Below are 20,946 nucleotides of genomic sequence, written 5' to 3'. Positions count from 1 at the left end.
TGTGGATATATCCAGCTGTTATGTGTTTTAGGAACAGGCAGGCCAACGGACCCAGTCTAACATTTGCTTAGACTGCTCTGATGCTCATTAGACCAACAAATGGAGACTAATTCTGAGCTGAACCTAAATCAGACAGACGCGCTCCTCTGTGGTCAAACCGCAGCATCAACCAAACAGGATAAAAGCACAGCCCAGGATTTGCGGCTCACTGATGATGAAAGAGGCTGCAGTGAACTGTAGGAGACGGAGCGCTGCGGTGTTTTCAGATTTTCCCCTTTCTTTGTGTAAGAATAAGACTCAACCGTAACTGGGAACAGAGCTGCATCAGCCATGTTTCAGGGTTAAAAACAACTCCTTAATCCACGATTAACCAGGCCTACAAATAATCAAGCATAAGAAAGTAAACACACAGTCAGAATGAACAAACAGCGTTGAGTCTAAGATTTTTGAATTTGGCCCAGCTGGTGTTGGTTTGGTCGAGGCTGAGGTTACAGTTCGGCTCTAACGCACAGCTCCAGTGAAAGTCCCACAGACACGAACAGGACAGCCAGTCCGTTTGGCGTGCTGCCGTCACGCACGGTGGTTTGGCACCACGGGGAACAGCAGAGCGTTCATCCGTCAGACAGCCGGCCGTCACCTCAGACGGGACACCGACTGCAGCGCCGTTTAAACCGCCGCTGCTTCCTGTGAGTCGCACATTTAACAATTAACAGGACAAATGAAAAACACGAGTCACAGAATGACTCCGGCTGGAGGAGAGTAAACTGGTCTGTAACTGGTTAGTCGAGACATTTAAAGGTGTTCGACAGATGTTTATTTCTTACCGGAAACGTTTAAATTAAATTATTGTCTCTTTAAAATGTGTCGTCAGTATTAAACAGATCAATAATTACAACAGTATCATTTTATTCAGCTGCCAATTGTTTTTGTTTCATCTATTTCGTCACTATATCATCTGTTTCATCCCTATTTACAGTTTTATTATATTTAGCTTTGTAAAGGTAGGTAGGGCTGCCACGATTAGTCGACTATCAAAATCGTCGACGACTAATTTAATAGTCGACGCGTCGTTTGAAGCTTTGTAAGATCACAAAAGACGCAGGAATAAGTAGTAGGATTTAAGAGTGTAATAACGGACTGTAACAGAAGATGGCAGCACTGCATGTACAAGGATGCCAGCTGCCGTTAAACCCCGAAGAAGAAGAAGAAGCTGTGTCCCAGAATTCATAGCGCAGCCCAGCTCAGTTTCCAACAATGGCGGCAGCTAGTTAGTTTTAATATTACTCTTATTATTCTTTCTGGGTCACAAAATAAACGTTTAACATATTTTCAGGCGAGAATGTAGCTGTGTAAACCTCAAATATCTGCTCAGTTTATCAAGACACCACATATTTTCAAAAGCGCTCCGACGTTTTCGGAGACGTCTGTTAGCCACTAGCTCGATAGCTAGCCGGGGGCTAGGCTAACTAGAGCCGTGAGAACACCGGACTCCCGGCAAATCGTTTTCAAACCCACCGCCGTCTTTCGCTACTCAGGTTAAACATGATATATAAGTCACTTAGATAACTTAAAAATGTTATTGTTTGGTTTTTTTAGTATTTTATTTGTTCCTGAGTAAATCAGTTTGGCTGAGATTAAAGTTATAGTTTTTACACAGCTGAATAAAAGTCAAGCAGACAGCTGATTATCAGAAGTGTGAGATGCTCGAGAATTTACTCCGGTGTCCTGTTATATTTTAGATAGCAAGGAGTTTATTAAACTTCACCGAAACAATCTGCAAATTTCATTAAAATGTAATAAACTATCATCTTGTGTTTATTTTTAGTTAGCACAGACCTTAAACACTTAAAGCTGTAAGCTAATGATAGTTATATAAGAGCAGATGCTGCTGGTGCAATAAGCTGTACGTTTTACGTCCAATGGATGATGATCTGATTAGTTGACTAATCGCAAAAATAATCGGTGACTAGTCGACTATCAAAATAATCGTTTGTGGCAGCCCTAAAGGTAGGCACACTAGAATAAGGGCGTAACAAGCCTGCGACAAAGAGACCTCCCATCACACATTAGAAATATGCTGCTCCACACTGTGAGTCTTTGTATCTCTAGTTTTTTACATTGTTACTTAATATTCATGATGTTTGTGTCTATTAAAAAACAAAAACCTAGTAGTTAGGCAAAACATATACCTATGATATAATATGTATATTACCATAATATATGTATATAATATTTGTGCCACAAGTCCACAGCGCTTAGTGTAAGATTGTTTGCTTTTCTGCAAAATTACCAACAAATTATGCAGAACGTTTTATCAGAATGTTTCCTTTCCTGCACTGCTTCAAATTTCATGCCTTTGTTCGTCCAAACGCCTCATTACCCCCACGTTCTGCTGCACTTACCTTTAAGTGTTTGTAGATAAAATAACTCTGTTATCATTTCAAATGAAACACACTGAAATTCCATTTAATTAGAGGGGAATTACGCCCTCAGTCGTGGTGCTGGAGTGCAGCGACTCTCGCCGCAGAGTCCTTGAATCTAAATTTTAGGAATAATAAAGTCGCCACGTTGCTGTTGCAGCTAAAGATGAGTCTTTTTAGGCTTCTGTGCTTTCCCGTCTAATAATGTGACACACCGGCGGCAGCGTCTCACCTGCTACTGCGACGTAATCTCCGTAATTACCCGCTTACACCTCTAAGTGGCTAATAAGCGATCATTGTTTTCTTCGTTATCTGTTTGTTTCCAGCTTGTTTCTCATCAGAGTTAATGACATTGTTTCAAGGTCAAACGACACGTTTTCGCCGCCAGACGAAAACGGCAGATTGACTTTGCTCAGATCGATGGCTCGGAGAGCCGGCCTGCTTTTCCCGCTCATTCACTTTTTTCGACTCTTTTCGAACCTCAGTTTCAAAGACTTTTATTCGTTCCATCATTCATACGAAGGAACACTTTGAATAACCCACTTCTTGCAAACTTGGATGAGTTCAAACTTTCGTCTCGTGTCTTCTGCCTTCTTTGACTTTTCCGTTCTCTCCTTTGTATCAGCCGCTCATCCAATTTCCCATCTTATCTTATCAGCACCTGTTTTGTTTGCTCTCGCTTATATTAACATGCATATAGATAATCTGGGTGTTATCTGTAAACACCTTCAGGTAATACAGAGTTCACATCGCGATAACATCACAACATACCGCTGATTATTAGGACGTCCTGCACACAGATTTCCACACGAGAGACTCTTTTTTTTTTTTTATGTGTGCACATTTGTATTTTCTTTTTAAACTGATTGAATAATTTGTAAATTAACCCATTAAATTACATATAACAATGAAGCAGGTCTGCTGTGCTTTCAGCAGTGCTGCCTGCTGAGGAGGACCTGGGTGCTAACGGTGCTAGCAGCGCTGACACGAGTGACAGCGAGCAGCAGTCCGAGCACTGCCCGACTCAAACAGGAAGCTGGCTGCACACTCTGACATCTGTGGAAGGAAAAGCTGCCTAATTGAGAATTATATTCAACACTTTTCTAAGTCTGTCTGACACTTCCTGTCAGCACCTGCCAAGGAGACGAGTCCTTTCTACAGATGTTGGAAGTGAACTAAGGATCAAGCAGCAGCGCCTGAACACAAGTGTGTGAACGTCAGACACTGAAAGACAATCAATGATTGGCTGATATGTCTGATTGTACATCACTGACTGTCAGCATCCTTTAAACTCACGTAGCAGTTCAGCTACTTTACAGAGGACAGCTTTCACAGTCCTGCAGCTGAATATGTTATAACGTTCACAGCAGAGGAACAATCATTTTACACGTAAAGAACAAACAACCAGATCTGGACGCCGCTCAGTTCACTTAGCAACCCCGCCTCAGAGCGGAGGACGCCATCATCGTATCTACGCCCATCTGAACCAGCCGGGCAGCACTGTGAGGGTCACGTTTTTGACTTTTCCAGTGGATTCAGCGCCATCAGGCTGACCCTCCTGGATGCTTCTCTCGTGTCCTGGATTCTCGATTACCTGACAGGAAGATCACAATATTTGTGGTCGCTTTGTGTCTATCAAGGTGGTCAGCAACACCAGGACACCACAAGGGCCCGTCCTCTCCACTTCCTGTTCACCCACTACACCACCGACTTGTTGCTGATCTCAACAGACTCAATAAACTGATCTGCACGGCTAGTAACGCTATGGGGACGGAGCTGGACTCCCTTAATATCACATCCTCTACAGAGAAAAAGAAGGGCCCCTAAAACTCAACTAACACATATTCCAACAGTAATATTCTGTAAGATACTGCAATACATTTATACAGCAGATGGCTGTAACTGGCAAAATGATTGTGGGAAAATATGGGCTGTAAACTGAAACCAGTAAACTGACCAAAGGCCCTGTTGAAGCTGAATCACAGAACGGCTGCAAATTTAACTTACGGAAAGCTTATTATAAATAAAAATGGCAGCAAATTACTGTAAACTCCAACTATACTCTAAATACAATTTAGTTAATAGTTGCTGATATTTTAGAGTTACAGTCTAGGATCCATCCAAGCTTTATAAAGGCTGCACAAGAAGCTTTAGCAACAACACAAACGCTGACAAACAGAACGAATACTTTTACATCATCAGTGCGTGAATAGCTCGTGCGTTGTTATTGCTGATTATGAATAATGATCCCAGCCCCGTCGGCTCTGCTTAACTCCATTTTCAGCTCACCGCTTTGGGACCCTCAAATTAACCATATGGTTGAGTCTCTCTGCTATTGTCAGCTTTATTTCCAGCACCAGGAGGCAGCTGTTTTCAATGTAAAAGCTTTGATAAATCCACACAGAATTATCTCTACATAACCAAATGGCCCTCAGACAAAAACTCTGAATTTGCACAAAAAAAGCCAGAGGACACATTAAAAAGTGAAAGTTTTTACATTTATGTGAGTTGGGTAGTTGGTGGAAATTCATTCTCGAGGAAACTTTGTGAGCAGAAAAGTGGCAATGAAAATCGAAAATGAAAACTTTCCATGCCCAGCATTTCCAAGTGCCAGTACAGCGCCTCAAGCCAGAATCTATAGGTTTAGACTTCACCAACACCACGGGTCACAAAACCACTCTGGAAGAAAAAGAAGCAATAAATTGTATTCAATATTGCAAATAAACAACACACGAGAGCAAACAGAAATTCTCTCATGATGATATTTTATCAAATGAAAGCAACCGTGAAACAGAGATGGAAGATAATCAACAAGAACATATGTCATCATCATCTTCTAAAGCCAAACACTGGCTGTTGATGCTCAGATCTGTTTCCAGTCTGATATCAATGTGCACTGAGCCTAATGAAATCTTTTAATTGTATGTTTAGTCACTTACACTCACTGACCTCTTCAGGCTAGCTCCAAAACAGAGCCAATCCCCACAGACCCCCATGTTAAAATGCCCAACTTCAACCATTAAATGAGCATGTTTACATTATGCATCTTATAAGAATAGTTTATTGTTATTATTGACTTGAAGTTGGAAGCGTGGTCACTCAACTGCTAGCTCTGCTGTCTGACCAATCTGGTCTTTAATTGACTATGTGCACGTTAGCATATGCTACTTCCGGTGCGGAAACTCCTGTGGGGAGCTTTGTTTCCGGTGTCCTATTCGCGCCCTGTTTACGGTCCAAAACAAGTTAAGCAAATGAATGAATCAAGCGGTGATTTACATTTCTATACATGTCTCGGGCATTTACCCAATATATCTGTAAATAATGTTCATGGACTTGTCAATATTTATCCCCACGCCTCAGGGCAAAAGAGAAAAGTGATTCAAATGTTATATTTCTCAGCTGTCCCTCGTTTATCGCGGGTGTTATGTTCTAAAAATAACCAGCAATAGGTGAAATCAAGTAGCCAATTTTATTTTTTGACGGTGCAAAACGTTTCGTGGACATCGTGGACATACAGCACTGCACTTCAGAGTTACACTGCTAGCCATCGATGCAGCGATTCTGTACAGGAGAGACGTCACGGAGGAGATCGTCTGCAGCGATCAGGACGCAGGACACAATGTGACGTAAAAACAAAAACAAGCATGCAAACTTGCACTAAAAAAATCGGCGAAACAGCGAGGTGAAAGGTGAACCGCGTTATAGTGAGGGACCGCTGTAATTTTGAAGGTAAGTCACAACATACCCTTCGTACATACTAATGTATAGAAACCGTTACCAGCAATCATTAATTTTTGTGTGGCTTTTTTCACGGTTTGTTAACATGCTGTGTAGGTGTGTACTTGACTAGCTGATATCGACATAACGGGGAAACATCTGGTTTGACTATTGTTCACCTGTAGTTTGAATGCTGAACATTTGCCTGTTTAAATCATGAGACTAGTCACTATACAGAGATGTGCTTCTGAATGTGGACAATGTGTCTTCTGCTGCAGTTCTGCTTGTGTTTAGTGATGTAAACAACTGATCGATCTAAACTCTTTAAACGTCAAAGTTGATCATTAGATTTTTTATGACACAACAGTGGTGAGTGTTCCCACCTTCTCCTCTTTGTAACTTAACGCGATCTTTCCGTTTTCGAGTTTTGGACATGATTTTGGAGAATATCTCTGCAGTAGCGATTGACCGCAAAGTAAAGCTACCGGAAATGTACAACCCTACATCCGGTCTCAAACCAGGAAGTTAGCATTTTCTCGTGCACAGGGTCAATTGATGATGAATGAATCCTGCTTCTGGGTCCAAATTACTCTGTGTTTATTAAGGCTGTTGTGTTTTTAACATGTTTTAATGTTTTGTATCTTGTTCTATTTAATCTGAACAAGCCCCTAAAAACAGTCAGTGATCACTGTCGGCCTCTCTCGGTTTTTATCACCACTGTTCATTTTAAAGCTCAGTTTTTAAACCCTTACGATGTAACTCCAGCTCATGCAGCAGTATATTAATGACTAACCTCGTACTGTGGATGGATTATCTCAGTTGTTCTCCTGACTGACGTTTGGTCCGTTTAAAGCATCCTGCCATGCGATTGGCTTTGTCTCTAACCATCAGGAACCCTCACTTTAACTTTTAAAAAAAAGTTAGCGTTCATCCTCCAGCTTCACTGTGTTTATGTTATGCTAACATAGCTGTGTAGCTAGCGATCACGTAGCACATCATTATATAGCAGCTAGCCCAACTTCAGTAACCCTACAAACGTCACTGCTGTTTAGTTTTCTGTCTTCATTTATGTTGGAAGTGATAACAGAGCTGTACGTTTTAATTTGTTTCCAAAACCCCGCAGTCAGGACATGCTATATTGTATTTAGATAGAAGCTAGTGAGCTAACTTCCTGCTAACTTCTAACTCCGTTAAATGTCATATATTCCGTTTTCATGGATGCCTGGATGTTAAACTCAGTTGTTACACCTGGTAGAGCAGAACGCTGATCATTTTATTAAAGATGAAAGACTTTAGACAGTTTTTCAACTCTCAGTAATGCCATAGTGATCGTTTGATATATGGACCTGCAGCAGAGTTTAGGCCCAGACACGGCTAGTGACGTCAGACATCATCATATCATTATATAGCAGCTAGCCCAACTTCAGTAACCCTACAAACATCACTGCTGTTTATTTTTCTGTCTTCATTTATGTTGGAAGTGATAACAGAGCTGTACGTTTGAATTTTGTCAGAAATCTCTCAGTCAGAACATGCTATATCATGCTTAGGTGGAAGCTAGCAAGCTAACTTCCTGCTAACTTCTAACTCCGTTAAACATCATAAATCCTGTTTTCATGGATGCCTGGATGTTAAACTTGATTGTTACACCTCTTAAAGCAGCAACAACGATCATTTTAAAGATGAAAGAATTTAGACAGTTTTTAACCCTCAGTGATGCCGCAGTGTTCGTTTGACTTTGGGACCTGAAGCAGAGTTTGGACCCAGCTAATGACGTCAGCCTTAAAGACCGGATAACATGGCTTGAGGATGTTTGGGGTCCAGGTGGGTGCTGGTGGATGACATTTTCTTAATTCTTTGGATCCTACCCTTTTCTTAAAGATTTATTGAGTGTTCTGGGCTCAGAAAGGCAGCACTAGCCAAGCATGCGTTTCATTCTCCAGGAGTAGATCCTGTCCCAGCCATGGACGCTCTGGCACAAATACTTCTAACGTAAGGATACGTTTCATCTGTAAGGATGCAGGTTAGTAACCAAGCTTGCCAACATCAACTGTGGTTAATCCACCCTGTGGTTTAAATATAGTTACTTCTGGCAGTCAACACGGTAACGCTGAGGCTTTAAAATGCCGAGTCTAGACGTGCCTCTGTGATATGGTTATTCTCTGAAAATCCTGTTATCACTTGTGCTGGATAACTGCTGGTTTTGGAAGGAAACATTTGGCTGGTTGAGGAAGTAGAAAAAACACGTGAGTCTTGTGACTTGCAGTGACTACAGGATTATTAAAATGTTTTATGGATGTGTTTAAAGTCTGTCAGCTTTTGGTTAGTGCAGCACTTCATCTAAAAAAAGCCCCCTGCCTCTGAGCATAATTATGTTTCCACCACTGCGTAACTGTGAAAACAGTTCTGTAATATATGAAGATAAATTCAAGCAGACGGAGACACGTGGAGTTAAAATCTGTGCACATTTGAATAGAAACTTGATTTTCATTTTATTGTAAGTGATGAACTGTGATAATGAGTAGCTTAAATTAAAAACGTAATTAAAGTGTGTACAGTATCAGTTATTATCAACTCCCCTCCACCCCTTTGCTTTATCTCCCTCTCACACCGTTAACTTCACCTCCTTATGTTCTGGTCTGTGGCGTCCGCTGCGCTCGTATGCTGTGAATAAATCGCCGGGTCACCTTCCTCTCTCCGGGTTCACGGTCATTTCGCCTGCACTCAGATTTTCGTGCTTCAGCCGTGCAGGCTTTCAGCGAGCGCTTCGACCGAGTGACTGGACACATTTTATTTTTACACGGCAGCACAGACGTCACACATCCTCTCTTTCTTCTTCCTCGCTTCCTGTCGCCCCTCCCTTTCCATTCATCCTGCTCATTCAGAGTGTTATATTTAATTTACTTCCTCTTGTAGCGTCTGAACTGCAGACGTCTCTAGAAATGTTTTTAGTGAAGAGTGCCCGTGTTTCTCGCTCTTCTTCTTTTTCCTCGCCTTATCTTTCAGATGTTCTGAGCCCGCAGCACCAAACAACAAAGCAGGATGCAGACCCATCTACTGTTTATGCACGTTTATAGTCTTGTTATAAACTCGGATGGAATCTTACTTTTAGGCCATGAAATTAAGCTCGGGGCTGCTGGTGATGGCGGCCGCGTGACTTAGATCAGGAGTCTGATTCTTAAGGCATGAAAATTCACCAGCCTTTAGTTCAAGGAGTCAAGCCGAGTTCAGCCGTTTCCTCCTTTCTCAGTTTCTGCCCTCAAATCCAAGGACTTATCGACATCACAGACTCGTTCAGGAACGGCTCATTTAACCAGGAGGAGATATCCACCGCTGTGAACGTTTTATCATGGCTGCTGGAGGTTTCCGCTCTCAGCCTAAAGACTGTGAGAGACTGGGTGCCTCACATCTGAGGATCAGGAAAGATCCACAGCATCCAATATTGATCCTACTGGACAAAGTGCCAGAGTAACATCATCCTCAATGAGAGCGCTGCATTATGGACTGCGACCTTAATAATGAGAGGATCGAGGAGCAGCCTGGTCTGTTGGCGTGAAGAGCGAGAAGATCATGAAGGCAAAGCCATCGATTTACTGCTCAATCTACATTCCTGCTCTCACCTACGACTGCGAGCTTACTCTGACGGGTCTCTGGGCTCAGCCTCAGCGACAGGGTGAGGACCTCAGTCCTCGATATTTGGAAGGAAGCCTGATGAGGTGGTTTGGGTATCTGATCAGGATGCTTTTTAAGTGAGGCGTTTGTCCAGGACGATGGGAGAGACCCCGGGACAGATGTTTGGACTAGCTTGGGACCAGATAAGAGGCAGAAAATAGCTGGTTGGATGAATAGCTTGGTGGATATTGTAAGGCTAGCGAGAGCTTTCGGTCTATTTATAGTTCGTCTTTCAGAGAGCACGGCCAACAATACTCTCTGAAAGACGTGTTCAGCCTGTAAGCTGTTTTGCTGTAACTCACAGAACGAATTCAGGTTGGGCTCATTAAGCTTCTGATGTATTTCTGTGATGATTTAGCAGAAAAAACCCTCTCAAGCCAAGAAGTATGGCGGGCACACATGAGGAAGTTACTGATAGCAAAATGTTGGAGAAAAACATTTCAGATCCCGTTTCCCCCCCAAAAACTAGAAACCTTGGAACAGACTGATGGAGAAGAGCCTAATTTATCCCCCAAAACTGTCTTGCAAGAGTGCTTTCAAAAAGAAAGTCAGGAACTTTGTGGGTGGGGCTTGCAGGACTAAACATTTCTGATTGGGACAATATTCTTGGGAAGCAGAAATCATGAAGGCGCTTGAAACTCTCACCGTTGTTTTTGTGTTGTCAGATTCATATGACGTGTTTTTTGTGATGTGTTTATTTTGCACAAACTTCAAACTGCTTTGGAACTGCAGTAAACTCAGGTTTGAAGGGACCTTTGAAATCCTGTGAATTCCTGGGACTACATGTTGCAGGCACTCGTGTTTCCACCCAAACTACGCTATCACAGCGGGATCAGCGTCAAACTCATCGTCTGGAAACAGAAATGCTGCAGGGTGGTTGCCTCCTTCATCTAATGTCCAACACAGTGTGAAATACTGCAATATGAGCGTATTAGTACCAAATTTCCTCCAATAAAAACCAGCAGATGATGCTGGGTCTTTGACACTGGTTGGTCAGCTTGACTGAAAGGCAGCTTCTGAAGAACAGAACAAAGAGAAGCTCGGAGTCGGCCATGAAACACTCAAGCAGGTTAAGCATGATGTACATTTATATGTTTTAACAGCAGATGCCTGTTCACACTCATGACCTCATGAATTCAGATCCACTTTAGAACTTTTTAAACTGAAAGATCAAACGTGTGACGGCTGTGAGAGCGTCCTGGAGCAAGTCCGGATCAACAAAATAAAAAATGGACTGCTCTCTGTGTCCTGTGATACTTTTAAATTATTAGGTGGCCCCATGATCTGAAGGTCGGGGGTTCGAATCCACTGAACTGCTACCCTGAGGTACCCCTGAGCAGGGTACCGTCCCTACACGCTGCTCCCCGCTGCGCTGGATTGGTGGCTGCCCACTGCTTCACTGAGTGAATGGGTTCAATGCAGAGAGGAATTTCCCCACGGGGATCAATAAAGTATACAGTATTATCAGTAGGGCTGGCACAAACGATTATTTTGATAGTCGACTAGTCACCGATTATTTTTGCGATTAGTCGACTAATCAGATCATCATCCATTGGACGTAAAATGTACAGCTTATTGCACCAGCAGCATCTGCTCTTATATAACTATCATTAGCTTACAGCTTTAAGTGTTTAAGGTATGTGCTAACTAAAAATAAAGACAAGATGATAGTTTATTAAATTTTAATGAAATTTGCAGATTGTTTCGGTGAAGTTTAATAAACTCCTTGCTATCTAAAATATAACAGGACACCGGAGTATATTCTCAGCATCTCACACTTCTGATAATCAGCTGTCTGCTTGACGTTTATTCAGCTGTGTAAAAACTATAACTTTAATCTCAGCCAAACTTTACTTTACTCAGGAACAAATAAAATACTTTAAAAAAAGCCAAACAACAACATTTTTAAGTTATCTAAGTGACTTATATATCATGTTTAACCTGAGTAGCGAAAGACGGTGGGTTTGAAAACGATTTGCCGGGAGTCCGGTGTTCTCACGGCTCTAGTTAGCCTAGCCCCCGGCTAGCTATCGAGCTAGTGGCTAACAGACGTCTCCGAAAACGTCGGAGCGCTTTTGAAAATATGTGGTGTCTTGATAAACTGAGCAGATATTTGAGGTTTACACAGCTACATTCTCGCCTGAAAATATGTTAAACGTTTATTTTGTGACCCAGAAAGAATAATAAGAGTAATATTAAAACTAACTAGCTGCCGCCATTGTTGGAAGCTGAGCTGGGCTGCGCTATGAATTCTGGGACACAGCTTCTTCTTCTTCGGGGTTTAACGGCAGCTGGCATCCTTGTACATGCAGTGCTGCCATCTTCTGTTTCAGTCCGTTATTACACTCTTAAATCCTACTACTTATTCCTGCGTCTTTTGTGATCTTACAAAGCTTCAAACGACGCGTCGACTATTAAATCAGTCGTCGACGATTTTGATAGTCGACGTAATCGTGGCAGCTCTAGAGTGTGAGCTGCAGGGCGGGGCGGCGATGCTGCCTCTTGGGTGTCGGAGACCACACCTCCAAGTCCTCCAAGAAAAAAGTGGATTCAGAAAATGTTTTTTCTTGAGAATCTCAACATGATTTTTCCCTTTTTTCTGGTTCATCTGTTTAATTTCCCACACAGTTCCTCAGTTATTCTGGATGTAACCTGCTAACCTCACTGTCCCCTCAGAGTCCACCTCACGGATTCACTCTGCAGCAGCTCCTCTGAAACACACGGTGCCGACACGCGTGTGCTGTGCAGGGAACACTGATTATCTTCTTTAAATCTTCGACGATTTTGATAGTCGACGTAATCGTGACGAGTCGACTAATCGTGGCAGCCCTACTTATCATTATTACTATTATTGCGAATGCCTGCCTCCAACACAAAGACATGTCTGCTACTTCCTGGAGTTAAATAAAGGAGTAAATGCTCCTCCCAATAAATTCTTCTTTCACAAATATTCAGATGTTCTGTTCTTGCCAAGAAAGGTGACGATTCCACATCATATTAAAATCACAGCCAGGACTGCACTCGTTACATTACTGCATTTTTCTCGCCTCATACACATGACCGAGATCATTCTTGTTCTTCTGTTTACATGAAGCCAAACTCAGCCCAGTGTCAGACTGGTGACATGTCTGACCCCGTGACCCTGATGAGGATACAACACACACCAAGTGTAATGTTGTTACATCAAGTGTTAATCGGTTATGAGTCATTTTTGCCTGCACTCAAAGAGCTAAACTACATGAACTAGAGGACACGTGGATCATTGAACGTCACATGTTTGGTCTGAAGACTGTATGTAAGGATCATCTCAGCTCTGCTGTTCTGAGGAGTGAGTCCTCATCCTCACAAAGATCCCATTTCCACTTTCTGTTCAGCTGAGTGACAGCGAGGAGGACTCGAGCTCGGCAGGTCACCTCGGCGGAGATTAAATTTCATGATCAAAAGCAAAAGACACACACACACACACACACACACACACACAGACACACAGGAAATTACATGTCAAATCTCATAATTCAGATCGAGGTGATGTGTTGATGGCAGCGTAATTGCTGGGTTGAGTAGCGCAGCTTAATGAGCACTTAAACATGTCCTTCAGTTAGACAGCTGCAGATCCAGCTACTGTTGCTGCACTACATGAAATCCTGTGTGTGTGTGTGTGTGTGTGTGTGTTGTACTTTCCCCTCCAACAATAATCAGGTTTCTGCACGTAGACACTCATCGCTTGCACGTTCACGCTGGTCATTAGCAGACTCCTCCCCAGCATGTTTTCAGTTAACAAGCAGCTGATTAACTGATTATTCAAGTGACAGAAAATTATTCTGCGACAATTCTGATAATTGAAAAAGCATTTTCGAGCATCTGATTATTCTTTATTCACCGAGGAAGGAAGGAAAAGAAATGCACGACATCGTCTTCATGTGCATGTTGTTCTTTGTTCTGACCAACAAAGTCACCGACGGTTCTGGATACGATTCAATGGAAGCGATTAAAGGAAAAAATAAATCCAAATGCTGCCAACAGTAGAGTCGAGGAATAAAGCGCTTTGTTCCTTTATCGTTATTGATTAATGGGAGGCACATTTTGCCAGTTTATTCTTCATTTTATCACCAAAATGTCAAAAATAGCCTAAATTTCCAGTTTTTCACATCCCAAGGTGACTTCTTCAGATCCCCTGTTAAATTCAAAATTACAATCTGCAGTCACACAACAGAGAAATCTTCTGATTTAAGAGGCTGGAACCAGCACAGGTTTCACTACATTCAAAAGCGTGATTATTAAATTGTTGCTGAGTAATGCTGCGCTCTGTGTGTGCCAGGAAACGCTTCATTGCTGCTTCTGGGTTTGCAGGGAGATGCTTCCTCGAGCACTTCAGGATGAAGGGAACGTGGAGGATCTGATCTACAGCCCAACCCTGGCCTGGGGTCAGGAGGTAAAAAGGACCAAGTGGCTGATTGAGCATCGTCCACAGTGAGTCTGGGTCTCCCTTACAGGAAGGCTGAGGAGCTTGGACCTCTGTAGGGAGACGGCAGGGTAGACCCAGACCTCACTGACCTCACCTCGCGGCCGCAGGAGCGAGACGCTGGAAAACTTTGATGGGGAAAAGGACGACTGGAAGCCTGTTGCCACTAAGTGGAAGGAAATGGATGGCTGGCATCGGACTAATGAGTGAATTAGCTATGAGCTGCAGCTCTAACCCCCCACCAAAAAGAAAAAATCCCTTAATGGACAGGAAGAACTAGGAGATAATTACATCACAAAAGAGCTGCTGCTCTAAATAAAGACACCCATTTACCGCCCATCTCTGTGACATTTGGGAACATTTCTGTAACACTAACTAACATCGAGCCCCCCCTCCGAATTTTCTTAAGTATCATTTGCAAAAACATTTTTTTTCCAAAATAAAGCCCCAAACGACATCATTTGTACAAAAGTGTTTTTTTCTGAGCAGCAGCATAAAAACATGTTTTACTTCTTAAAGTCAGACTTTTATGGTCTGATATTAACTTTAACCTACAGCTGGGCGATAGAACGATAACGATATGTATTGCGAAATAACTTTTTCTCGATAGAAAAGTTAAACTATTGCGATAGACCTCACCGCTCTTGTCCTCTTAAAAAAAAAAAAAAGAAGAAGAACAGCCAATCCAAATTAAGTAGCGCAGAGCTGAACCAATCACAGCTGCAGCGTCACGTCACGTGACTTGTTACAAGCCGCACATGTGTATTTGTTTGGGAAGCAGCCAGCCGCCGTGCCGCCCGGGTAATGGAGGAAAAATCAACCGAGAGCGAGACCGAAGGTTACCGAAGATAAAACAGATGATGGTTCCAACGCCGGAGAGATTGTTGAGCAGAAGAGCCACAGAAGTTCTGTAGTGTGAAGGTATTTCTGCTATTTCAAGTCTGACAAAAACAGAGTAGCGCACTGTAAATGTGCCGAAAGCAAGTCTGGAAACACAATAAAGCGGTGCATGCTCAGTCTCTGACTGGAAGCACTAATTCATCATTTGGCTTCTGTCAGACTAAAGTAACTGTTACACTGTTTGAAAAGCTCAGCTATACAACAAGGAGAGATTGAGAATTTCCTTTTAGTTCTCAGTTTATTTGATATTGACAAAAGTTAGTCAATTATGTCTGTTCTTCTGTAAAACAAACTAAGATTTATTTTTAGAATTAATATTTTGTTTCTAAGTGGAATTGACAATTTAGTCTGTTTTGTTTGTTCTGTGTTGAAACTTAAACGCTTTAGCGGCTGCCTTTTGTGTAGTTTGCAATATTTGCCTTTATTTATCTGAAAAAGTCTCATGTTCCTTAAGTACAGCTACCCTGTTGAACTTATTATGGGAAATAAATATTTAAATCAAAACAAGCTGCTGATTATTTCACATTTTACTTGTGAGCAACGGCACATTTAAATCTTACAAATATAGTTATTTGGCTGATATCATGATATATATCGTGATAAATATCGTTATCGCCTGAAATGACAAAAACATATCGTGATATGAAAAAATCTTATATCGCCCAGCTCTACTTGAACCCTAAACGAGCTCTGTAGATTTGGTGAACATTATTAAAACTGAATGGATGACGCAGCAAACAAACACAGATGTGAGCCTTCACATATATCACTACAACTTGTTCCAGTCAAGGTCGAGGGTGAACAATGAGACTGGCTGAAGGGGAACCGTGGGGTCCCTGCTGACCCCCAATCGAACTGAAGTGTTAAATTACTCCCATCAGCACCTACACCCTCCTGTCAACTCCCATCGTCCCCCTCACCATTCTCCTCTTCCTCAGTATGTTCTGCACATCCTTCTCTCCTCCTATTTCCAATTACCAGCTCGAACTTTGGCTGTTTTTGCTCCCCACCTTCAGTCGCCTCTCTCTACAATCTGTTTTTTTTTATCCTTATTGCTCCTCACTTACTTTTACACTATCACATGACCCGGCTATCGGCTCCTCGCGTCCTTCCTCCATCACTCTGTCCCTTCTGCTGGGTCATATGAGCCCCATCTCCCTCCTTGCAGCCTTCTGTCTCCGTACAGTAATGATTGAGAGAACCTGAGACCACCCCAGAGAGAGGAGAGGGAGCGAGAGACAAAGGATTAAAGAGGGAGCAGAGAGAGCGAGAGAGACTGAGATGGAACGAGGGAGGAGAGAAGGACGAGCCGATCGATAGCTTTTAACGGGACGGTGCTCTCGGTTCAGGTTATAGATCTGTGACACACACACACACACACACAGAATGTGTGTGAGGTACACATGCACGCTGTTTTTAACCCTTCCCTTTCTCACAGGGTCTTTGTGAGGACCTTTACAGACCCTCAGATCCTTTTGAGGAAGCTGACGTGTCCTCATAATCACGAAGCCTGAAACTAAACACACACGAGGGAGGGATGATGCGATGTCTGCAGCAGTTTATGTTCCTTCACCTACAAACTTCCCTCCTTTGTTTTCACAGGCTGCCCTGTGATCACCTGACCTTTAGAGGGTTTGCATATCTTCGTTGTAATGACACAGACTCATAATTAGAGCCGTACCTGTGTCCAAACACCCTGACATCCCTCCTATGGAGCTAAACTGAATCCTAAACAGGTCTGGGAGCCTGACGTGCACATGGGAACCATCTGGAGAGTTGATCTTTATCCTCTAAGGCAGCGGTCTCCAACCTTTTTTGTGCCACGGACCGGCCTTTAAGGTGTCGCGGATAAATACAACAAAATAAAACTAGTACCGGTACCGAAAAAAAGAAGATATATTCATAACACACGTGAAAAGACCCAGGAAAACCGAGTTAATGATAAAAACGATAACAAAATAACACTGAAAACCGATAAAAACCCTGAAAACTATACATTTCACACCTGAGCCTCAACTCTCGCGGCCCGGTACCAAACGACTCACGGACCGCTACCGGGTTCGAGGCCCGGTACCGGTACCGGGCCTCGGACCCGGTAGCGGTCCGAGGCCCGGGGGTTGGGGACCACTGATCTAAGGTATCAATAGATTTACATTTTCTACTTGTGTAAAGACGTTTTCAGACGTGTTCCTGTTGGCTCTGTGCGTCCTTTTTAACTCCTCGTGGCTTCAGATCATGATCAGAAAATCGACACGTCCCGTTCTCATGTTTTTATTCTAAACATTTTAAAGTCGAGGATCAGATCAAAGCTTTTATAGAATTACAGCTCCACACTTTTGTTCTGGGAGCAGCTTTGCATGATTCACCATCTAATCTTTATGCAGCTTGTTTCAATAGGACACCATCGACACCATGTCTGCAACTGCAGCTGTTTCCAAAATCCTGCAGACGTTACAGATTCATACCTGAAATATCTGTATGCATTCAGCTTTGAGCCTTTATTGTTGTGAGGCAATCATGACAACACTGCTCCAGCATGCTGAGTCCTAACGTGTGAACATCAGCCGACAACTTTGCATTAAAGCTGCAGAACAAACAAACCAACGTCTGCAGACGCGCTCCGACAGCCCAGAGGCCAAACGCAAGTTTTCACCGCTGAACGAGTCGTCGGTTAAACGTTGGGTCCTTTCACCTCCAGCTGTTATTCGTCTTCTCGTGTTCCATCAATTCCGTCAGCTGCGCTTCATTAATTTGCAGAGTTGTGCGATTCTGTTGCACAAGCTGAAAATGAAACCAACCAAGAGGCAAATTACTCCGAGCATTATTGACACGGTGACACGCTCGTAATAAACGCGTCCCGTCTGCTAACAGATCTGTGATTCTAATGTGTGGATGTGTGAGTAAATATCTGCAGGTTTCTGCTCGAGCCGCTGAGGCAGAGAGAGAGCGCGGGAAGAGTTCGAGTGGGAGGCGAGTGGAGGGTGGAATATGTAAGATTTACTGAGGCAGATCTGCATCAGGCTCGACTGGTCTGCAGAAATAATCCCAGGAGGGGAAAAAGCCCAAAGAAACACTGAGGCCAAAGAAAAGATGACACACGACAGAAGGAAAAACCGAAGAGAGAAAGAAAGGATAAAAGCGAGAGAGTAAGCAGCTTACAGACGGAGCCGCGCTGACTCTCAGGCCCTAAATCAAAGCTTCTACAGGAAGTCGCTGCTCGATTTCCCCTCTGGGTTTCCCGTTTATTCAGGTTTTGTCTCTGCTGGCAGGAGGGCAGAGACGGCGTCACCGATGAGCAGATTCATCGATGACGCTGCACAACACCGTGGATTTATCCTAAACAGCAACGCAGATCCCCACGTTTAAACCGCCTCTCTTTTCCCGGCCAAATACAGCGACCTTGAAGGGCCCGAACTACAGAGGGACGAGAAATCCATCGAGCACGAGTCGATAAGTTTGTGCCAACAGAGCAAACGCACAGCGCAGCTTTGACAGGACGAATATAGCAGCGACCTCGGGCCTTTTCTGCAGCGTCTCCACCTGAGCGCGCTCGGCGCCGCCTCCTGTTTCTTCTCATTTTCACCGCTCAAATATCCAAAATGCACGAGCTGGCATAAACACGCAGCAGATCCTTTAAAAATAATCATCGTGCTCCCGATTTCACGCGACACACACTCACAGCAAACACGCAAACGTGTGGTGACGTCATCAAACACACACACACGGCCTCAGCAGCCACATCACATATCTGTGTTTGTCAGATCTCAGTTATGAGCCTTTCATAATCCTTGTTATTATAAGTGCGCAGCAATCAAACCACCCAGAATCCCCCGAGCACACGAGCCCACCTCCCTGCCCGGAGCCTAATACCAGCCTGAATGAGACGCTTCTGCTGAATACAAATCATGATGATGAGGAGAACGAGGAATAAGATGAAAGCAGCTGGGAGATGAAGAGGAGGTATCGACAAATGAAGAAGGAGGGAGACCTGAAAGAGCTGCTGCTGGTGTGACTGCAGGGATGCTTTCTGCTGTCTGTCAGAAGTCATTCGATCTGGACTTCTGCATAAGAAGCTTTTCTTTTCTCCTTCTTCAAACTTCCACAACCCACTGAACCAAAGAGTAAACTTCAGCAACCCCCAGAAGCTACTCGCCAGCCAGCTGGGGAGCGCACATTTCTCCCTTGATGACCGGTGGCTTCCAGGGGCCACCAGCCAGTCTCTGTGGCACAAACTGGACTGGAAAGAGAAAACGGTGACGTTATTTACACGGACAAAGCGTCTGTTACAAAGTCAGAAATACTGACTATTTTACTTCAGCGGTGACGGTTTGAAACGGCCAAAATCTCAGTAACGACCAATGACTCTGTTTGGACGGTTAGAAAACGTGTGATGCAGGTTTCCTGTTTTTATGAGTTACAGGGGTTTACCAACGTGTCCGTGTTGGTACCGTGGTCAGTGTCTGATTAGGTTTAAGTTTCTGGGTTAAAATGAGCCATGAGCACCGTCTTCATGGCAACAATAGCAAACAGGCAGCAATCGCCATCAGTTCCTCCAGAAACTGCAGTTTGTCTTTGGAGGGGGAATCGATGCTTTTAACAGCATTTAAAGAGCACTTTTACAGTGCAGGACACATTTAGCCGTTGCACGCATTCATACAGAGCTTTGCTCTGTGTGCAGATACACCGGCCTGCATCTACTTTTAAGATTAGGCTTCAAACTTTCCTTTTTGCAAAAGCATATAGTTAGGGCTGGACCAGGTGACCCTGAATCCTCCCTTAGTTATGCTGCAATAGATGTAGGCTGCCGGGGGATTCCCATGATGCATTGAGTTTTTCCTTTCCAGTCACCTTTCTCACTCACTATGTGTTAACAGACCTCTCTGTGTTGAATCATATCTGTTATTAACCTCTGTCTCTCTTCCACAGCATGTCTTTATCCTGTCTTCCTTCTCTCACCCCAACCAATCACAGCAGATGGCCCCGCCCCTCCCTGAGCCTGGTTCTGCTGGAGGTTTCTTCCTGTTAAAAGGGAGTTTTTCCTTCCCACTGTCGCCAAAGTGCTGCTCATAGGGGTCATATGATTGTTGGGTTTTTCTCTGTATCTATGAAGCGCCTTGAGGCGACTTTTGTTGTGATTTGGCGCTATATAAATAAAATTGAATTGAATTGCATCGGAGGATCTGGGGTAATTTGGTGTATCGAGCATCTTTTATCTGAGAGGGAAACAAGTCTAAGCAGCTGAAACACCTGACGAAGAATCCACCAATCAGACCACAAACTGCCTCGTGTCTAATCAGCCAATGAGAACGAGGTGTGCGACTTTAATCAAAACAATACTGGCTGCTAGTTTCAAAAGCACGTCCATCCATCCATCCAGCCTGAACCAGCCACAGGCTGCCACAGCACATCTCTGCTTAGACTGCTGCCCTCGCGAGCCACGCCCGGGTGGATGTTTCCAGGGTTGTGCAGCGTTGGCTAAGACTGCACCACCCTCTCAACTTTCTACTTCAAACAGAACCACTATAAGATAACTGTGACACCCAGTTTTATTAGCAATAAATTAAATACTCTGGTTATTAAATGTACTGTGAAATAGTTGACTGGGAGAATAACTCCCTGCAATTAAATCTGTTTAAAATAATTAACAGCAAACCCCAATAATTCAGCAGCAAGAAGCCGACTCTGTTCACGGAGCTGTGACAGATGACTGAGCGCGTGCAGGGACAGTAATCCCGTTTACGTCGGTGCTGCGCATTTATCATCGTGTGACATCGT

At 43.5% G+C, this 20,946-nt stretch overlaps 1 protein-coding gene across 5 annotated transcripts in view; it reads right to left on the bottom strand.

Annotated features, from left to right (window-relative positions):
• The window catches only part of pcbp4 (poly(rC) binding protein 4), a 204,145-nt gene that overhangs the window by 144,205 nt on the left and 38,994 nt on the right, over positions 1-20,946 (bottom strand). The window contains exon 1 of one of the 5 annotated variants that reach the window (XM_085160427.1): positions 8,761-11,683. The exons of the other annotated variants lie outside the window; for them this stretch is intronic. The gene's annotated coding sequence lies outside the window, so the exon portion shown is untranslated. Of the gene's footprint in view, positions 1-8,760; positions 11,684-20,946 lie in introns of those variants that run through there. 5 annotated transcript variants of the gene reach the window in all.

This window comes from Neolamprologus multifasciatus, chromosome 5 (genome assembly GCF_963576455.1).
Source record: "Neolamprologus multifasciatus chromosome 5, fNeoMul1.2, whole genome shotgun sequence".
In the NCBI taxonomy this organism is placed as follows: Eukaryota; Metazoa; Chordata; class Actinopteri; order Cichliformes; family Cichlidae; genus Neolamprologus; species Neolamprologus multifasciatus.
Note: the sequence above shows the minus strand (reverse complement) of the source record. Positions and strands in the feature narration are given on the sequence as shown.